The 7189-nt window shown below is 36.1% G+C and overlaps 1 long non-coding RNA gene across 3 annotated transcripts; it reads left to right on the top strand.

Moving 5' to 3' along the window:
• Positions 1 to 2935: 2935 nt before the first annotated feature.
• On the top strand, positions 2936 to 5828 carry LOC115967672. Of its 3 annotated transcripts, none has more exons than XR_004086513.1 (3): positions 2973 to 3143; positions 4294 to 4382; positions 5599 to 5828. It is a non-coding gene; the product is annotated as an uncharacterized LOC115967672 (long non-coding RNA). The 3 variants fall into 3 exon arrangements; XR_004086512.1 differs by having other exon boundaries at positions 2979 to 3143; positions 4294 to 4355; XR_004086511.1 differs by lacking the exon at positions 5599 to 5828 and having other exon boundaries at positions 2936 to 3143; positions 4294 to 4306.
• The last annotated feature ends 1361 nt before the right edge of the window (positions 5829 to 7189 follow it).

Here is a 7189-nt window from a genome sequence, read left to right as displayed (position 1 = left end):
AGCAAGACCTTTTTATTTAACTGGGACTTTGGTCCTAGACGTCGGTCACGGTTTAAAAATAAAAAGAATCCACAAGGGGGAATGTCTTTGCATTGCGTTATTATTTCGAAAATATAGAGATAGAACATGTAAAGTAAAATGATGACAATTTTTATTAATGTAAAAATGTATTACAACGTACAAAGTGGGGCTTAAACAAGCCTATACAAAATGTAGATTGCCAAAATCATAAAAAAAGCAATACATTGGGCAAACAGTCAGATCTCTTTTTAAATTCGTCTCCGAAGTCTTTCCTAACTCCGCCTCAGTAGCGCCCATATCGAGAGAAGGACCTTCCTCAGAAGAAGATGGAGGAGATGAATGAAAAGAAGGAGGAGAAGAAGAGAGAAGAGATGAAAAGAAAGAAAAATGAGCAAAAGAGGGAGAAAGAAAAGCACCAGGATGGATCTGGTGCTGGGAAGACTAAGAAAGGGAGGTAAAAGGAGGCGCCAGTGAACGAAGAGAGGAAGAAGCAGGGGCACTTAGTCCCTGCCTCGATCCTGACTCCTAACACACTGGGGCCATATTAGGTATGCTCATAAGAGAGTGGTTGGTACTGATGATGGGTGTTCTCGACTCAGTCACGCCGAAAGTTTGACGTGATGAGTCCCTGCTTCGGATTTTGGCTGAAAGGAAGGTGAGACAAATCTTAAGTCTCCGCCATCCTTACCCTGACCGAGCCATTTCGAGTTTTATTAGAACATGATGCTTTGAGGAGGGGTATGGTTCCTTCATCATTCGTTATGGTGAACGTTCTATGATTTAGTGTATAACTACTGGGTTAAGTAAACGCTAAGGGAGGCTAAGGGTTTTAGATCTCAGAAAGATAAAAGAGTCTCTGTACGAAAGCGATAGCCTCCTACTTGTCTTCTTATAGGAAGGGCAAAACGGAAGGTATTAAATTCATTCAGGTTTCCAAAAGAATCTGAAAACGAAGATGTGTCCGTTCCACTTCCCCACCTCATCAGACGAACCGTCGAATGTAAATGAGTCTCGTAAAGGGAAGTCATTAAAAGCGCGTTTTGAATAATCAAACGGCGAGAACGCGTCAGGAGTAAAATCAGCGTCAGGAGTAAAATCAAAAAACGCCTCGTAGATCAGTACATTTCTTGGACAGATGTAAAACCACCAGCATTAATGAAAGGTCGAATTAAAGGAGCCATAATAAAGGCTCGGTATTACCAAAACCCCCCTTTCCAACCGGGAGGTTGGACAGCCGAGTTTTGAGGGGCTATTGTGGGGTCCAAGTAATTTATGGGCCAGGCCCATCTACCCGTGGGGAATCCAGAGGTCCAAGCTGAGGAGGGCTATGGCCCAAGCCCGATAAGATAAAACACGAGAAATCCTTGGGATACATCCAAGGACAGTTCGGTCCTCGGCAGAACCTAAAGTCCCACCGAAGAGAAGGGCAAAAAGGGTATAGGACTAAGTTTGAAAGAAAATCTAAAATATTCGGGGAAGGCTGCCCTTGCTGCCATTCAATGCTCTGCACCTGACAGAGCCGCATTCTTTGGTTTTTACAACCACCTCCAACGACTTTGAGTATGGGCTGATGGGACAAGTATCAGTTTTGGAAAGTTTGATCCTACACGTGGACGAAGGACAGCGAACACAGGTCAATATAAAAGGGAAAATAAGTGACCTAGAGAGGGGGCTGGAAAAAATGGCAAAAAACCAGAGCCTCCCAGCCCACCTCCAGGAGAAAGATTCCAGGGGTGAAGAAAACTTAACCACGTATGAACACCACGAAAAACCCCCCACCTGGTGACCAAGGCCTAGCCTTTCAAACCCACGCTCTACAAATGACATTGTTTGGGCATTTTCACGTGCGAACCCAACACTGTTAGGTTCGTTACGAATCGTGTCCTTACACTTACTATATGGAAATTGCAAATATTACGGGGTATGATTGAGGGTCCTCTTGGACAGGAAGATCTAAACTTGAGGGTCTCAGACTTGCTTTGTTGTCAAGAATGGAAGTGGGATCTTATTTCCTTTGATTTGCCACAGTCCATCAAAGACAAAATTAAGTCAATTCCAATCCAAATGTATGGGAGTGGGAGAGACACAGTGATGTGGAAGTTCTCCAAGAATGGAGAATTCACTACAAATTCAGCTTACCGACTTGCAAACCAAGGTGAAGAAATTGCCTTACAGTTTAGTGGGCAGTGGATTTGGAAATTGGACATTTTACCAAAAATTATAAATTTTCTTTGGTTGTGTTTGCATGGTAGTGTCCCAGTTAAGGAAGTGTTAGTGGGAAAAGGTATCAATTGTGATAAGTTGTGCCCGATATATAGAGAACATAATGAGTCTATTATTCATATGCTTCGTGATTGTGTTTATGCTCGTGATATGTGGCGAAAATTGGAGGTTCCTTCAACTCACGTCACTTCCTTTGCTGATGGTCTTAAGGCTTGGTTAAAAGCCAACTGTTTGAGTGTGGTGCTTGTAACACCCCGACCCAATTTTTATAATTAAACTATATGTTTAAGTGGTTAAGTATTATTAGTATTTTAAGCCACTTACTTGCAAAAATTAATATAAAAGTATTTAATAAACATATTATTTTATAATGTCATTGAATAAGAATTTTAAAGATTATAAACAATTGAAATGACTATTTGTATTATAAATATATATTTAGCATGTACAAAACTATATTAGGTGGTTAAGTTGTGAGATATATATATATATATATATATGCAAAGTGATATTATCTTTGTAGAAAAGTAAGTGTGAATGCAATGAATTATTTTGGTAGAAAAGTAAGTGTGAATGCAAAGATTATATATATATATATATATATATATATATAAGTGTGAATGCAAGAAAATTTGGAAGAGTGGGTGTGATATTTGTTTTTCCCTAGCCATACACGTACCCCACTCCTAAAGTCAATTTGACTTATGTTTATTTTGCTGCATCTGAAGTCCAGCAGCTCACTTTCCTCTTTCTCTACTCCTTTCTCCCCTTTCTTTTTTCTTCTTTCCTCTTCCCTTCTTACACGGCAACATCTCTCTTCCTTTCTCACCAAAAATTCTAGTTTCTTTAAAGAAGGAATTAAACAATTAGCCTTAAGGTTTCATCTTCAAAGTGTGTGGGTAAGTAATTAAACCTCATCTGATTTTGTGTATTTGGATAGTATAATTGTTTGCTTACTTTCCCTCTTTGTTCTCTACTCTGATTTTGGAAGCTGAATTGGTGATGCTGTTTTAGCTACTGGAAATATTGATGATATTTGGTCTATTGAATGCTTATTAGGGTATTTTAATATGTATATTATAGGAATAAAAATACTCAAATTAAATTAAGACCTATTGCTATTTGTTGATGATTTTGTAAGATTATGTACTGGAGCTGTCTCTGTGACAGATTTGATGCTTACTACAAGAAAATTATGTATTAAATTGTATATAGTGAATTTGAATGCTAGGGATAATTCCTATGAAACCTAAGACACTTGTGGTTGTTATTGAATTGATCTCACAGCATTTGGACGAACATAAAAATAATGGTTTAATTTATAAGTTGCATGAATTTCTGACAGGACAGATTTGAGTATGCCGTCTTGCGTGATTTTTAGTAAATCATGGGTTTATGCTTTGACTCCGAAATTTTTATGGTTTATACTGAACATACAGGGGAGTAGTTATATAAAATTTCATGACAATTGGATGTGTTTGAGCATCCCGTTTGTATTTTACAAATGGAGCCTATGCTGCTGGAATAGAACAGTGAATAGTAAGGGACATGCCTAACTTTGTGGATTTAATTATCAAGTTAGGGTGAATGTTTTGAGCTATAATTTAATATGCTTGTCTTTTAGTATGTCTCGATCATAGATTAATTTTTTATAACTTGTTTTGAGGCTTATTACTCAAAGGAAGGGGTTCTAAACCATGAGACGGTTGTATGTATGAAGCTGTTTTGCCTGACGTGTTGTATGCTATCATATGAATGTATATAGTTACATGATCATGCTTAAAAGATTTTATATTTATGCATACATTATTGCCCTGACCTTAAAGCACCTTTTGAAACAAAGTTGGCTATTTTAGAGATATGTGATTAATATAAGAATGTTGGTTTCTCTAGGATTTTGTACTTGTTGTTAATGAATGTATTTTGTTTGTGGGAACCTCGTTGAGGTGGGATTAGGACTTCCTTGATTCTAAGAGATAGGCTTTGAGATGAATGTGAAGTTTATGATAAGGAATTATGGATAGTAATAAGTTTTGAATTATGGTTTAGGTGTTATCAGTATCCAAATCTGAGCTCCTTCGACTTTAGGCTCTCGGTTCCTCTGCTTTCAGGTAAGGGATAAGTTATATGGGCGTTTGGTAAGTCATGAGGTTATTTTAAAGTATATTATGCATTAAAATGTTTTTGATTAGAGATATGACATGTAATCATTATTCTGACAAAGATATGTTCGTGAGTTTTCAAAAAACTTATGTATATGATTTAAGCATATTGATGCTATTATTGATTTCACGAACATGATGTTTAATGAAAAGAATGGAAGTGCTATGATTATGAAATGTTATGCAAAAGAAGAAATTTTAGTATGATGTAAAGTATGAAATGTTTTCGGGTTATGTCCTCTGGTAATCTGAACTCGGCTAGTAGGGGTTAATTACTGGCTTTCCATGGAAATATGTTATCTGTTTGGCCATTTAAAATAGAGGAAATGGGGCTGCCCGTAACTCTAGGCCATTTAAAGTAGAGGAAATGGGGTTGCCCGTAACTCTAATCTGACTAAGGCCTTCTCCCCAATGTGTACGGACGGCGGGGAGGAACAAAACCTGGAGGAGATGTGCCATCAGGCCTCTCAAAGGGGACAATATCATGCACATGAGGTTTTCCAAATGTGATGAGGCCTTCTCTGTACAACTTATCAGACATGGACTAACCAATATGTTATGAACAGCTATATTATGTTATTAATCATGAGAGAATTATTTTGTTTAAATGCATTGTGAAAAGTGAAAGCTCTCATGGCAAGAAGAAGTTTCTAATGAAAAGAAAAGCTGTTCATTAAAGATAAAAGTTTCTGAAGTTCTGTTACGCTGTAAAAGTAAAGTTTCTGATAAAAGTACAAGTTTATGTTTAAAAGTATCAGATATCTGTTTTTATGAAACGTTAAGTTTTCTGATCATGAAAGTTATAGTATTCTATGAGAAGAGGTTTATAAAGAAAGGTTTTCTTATTGGATCAAGATGTTTCTAGTTTAATACAAAGTTGCCGAATAATTGATTTACGTTAAAATGATTATTTTGTAATGAGAATGTATGTGGTGACTTTGTAGAAAATGATAGAAGTTTAATCCGAAAGGTTTTGGTAATATCAAGCTGATAAGAAAAGGGAGAACAATTATTTTCCTATGAAAAACGTATAAGTTATTATTCTGAATAGTATAAAATACTATGCATGGAAAGCTGTTCTCCTATTTGATTATGCATAGAATGAAGTGATTTGATTTACATGCATCCTTATTAAATTCTCATATATCTTACCTTTACTGAGCTGTGTAGCTCACCCCTTCCACTCTTTCAGTTAGCAGGTTTTATTTTGGAGCAGAGGGAGCCTTAGTCGAGTTTTGAAAGGAGCTGGTTTTAGTTTGATATGTATAGATCCTAAATTAGCATTCTGACGTTTAGCTTTATAGTTATTTTGTATCTTAGGATCAAATGAAAGTTGTGTATACCTTAAAGTATCAAGCTATGTATTATGTAAAAGTGTGGAAATTAAATGATTGGTGGATTATGTTATTCTTTGGAGTACAATGTAGATGCTCTGAATGTCAAGTCAAAGGTTATATAATTTAAGTAGAGAAACAAGGATTGAAAAGAAAAGGAAAGCTTTCGGTAAAAGTTTTGTAAAAGTTAAGTTGGTTCTTGTTAATATCAGATTTAGACTTGATATTAGCATGCCGGTCATGGTCACAAATCCGGGTATCGGGTTTGGGGCGTGACAGTGCTACATAAAGGTTGTATTCCTTGGTGCACGATATTCCTTTATACTGTTTGGTCCTTGTGGAAAAATAGAAACTTTGTTGTGTTTGAAAATTCTGTTCCAAATCCAGCACTTGACAAAGTGTGTTTAAGTCAATCTAAGGAGTTTCATTTTTGTGTCAGTAAGGTTAAGCAAGCAACTCCAAGGATTGCTATTCCTATTAAATGGTCTAATCCTCTTCCTGGTTGGTACAAGCTTAACACTGATGGAGCTTCATTAGGGAACCCAAGTAAGGCAGGTGGGGAGGGTTGATCTGAGACAGTGAAGGGAAATGGATTAGGGGGTATTCGAGGTCTATTGGGCATACAACAAGTGTGATGGCTAAATTATGGGTACTGAGAGATGGTTTAAATCTTGCTATTCAGTTGGGAATTGGATGTTTAGAAGTGGAACTTGATGCTAAAGTGATTGTGGAGATGTTAAAAAATACTAACAACACTAATATTAAAATTTCTCCATAGTTTTTTGATTGCAGATCCCTCTTAGCAAGATTCACACAAGTTCGGGTAGCTCATGTGTATAGGGAAGTGAATAGGTGTGCTGATCTTTTGGCCAAGCAAGGTTGCTGTATGAGGGAAGATTTTGTTATTTTTGAATTTTCCCCCTCTATTGATTTAGATAGGCTTCTTATATCTGATTTGAATGGGCTGTACTCTTATAGGTGGATAGCCACTACTTTGGCCTTTGTGGCCAGTCTATAAGTTTCTTTGTTGTTAATATATCTGCTTCTAACCAAAAAAAAAAAAAAGAAAAGAAAAAAGAAATTGCAAATATAAAAAATAACTCATTTAAAAGTGAGTTAATTTGAAACCATGTATTTTTTTTTTTTGATAAAATTGAAAACGTACAATTGGTAAAATAAAAAACAAAAAACCCCAACCCAAATAGAGCTAACTTCAAGCTGCTAATAAGAAGTACATGTATACATGAGTAGAGTTGGAAAGTTTTTTCAACTCCACTTGACAATATTGGCTTGAGAAATCCCAATCCAGTCCATCACTTCTGTAGAAACAACCTAATCCAACTCACATATATCGGTGGATTATAAATATATATTTTATGTCATGTAAAAATTAGGTTTTTATCAATTATTTAAATATATTTTTTTCAATAATGTATTACATTTCCTATT

This window comes from Quercus lobata, chromosome 11, assembly GCF_001633185.2.
Source record: "Quercus lobata isolate SW786 chromosome 11, ValleyOak3.0 Primary Assembly, whole genome shotgun sequence".
Taxonomy (NCBI): domain Eukaryota; kingdom Viridiplantae; phylum Streptophyta; class Magnoliopsida; order Fagales; family Fagaceae; genus Quercus; species Quercus lobata.
This window is presented reverse-complemented; position numbering and strand designations above follow the sequence as displayed.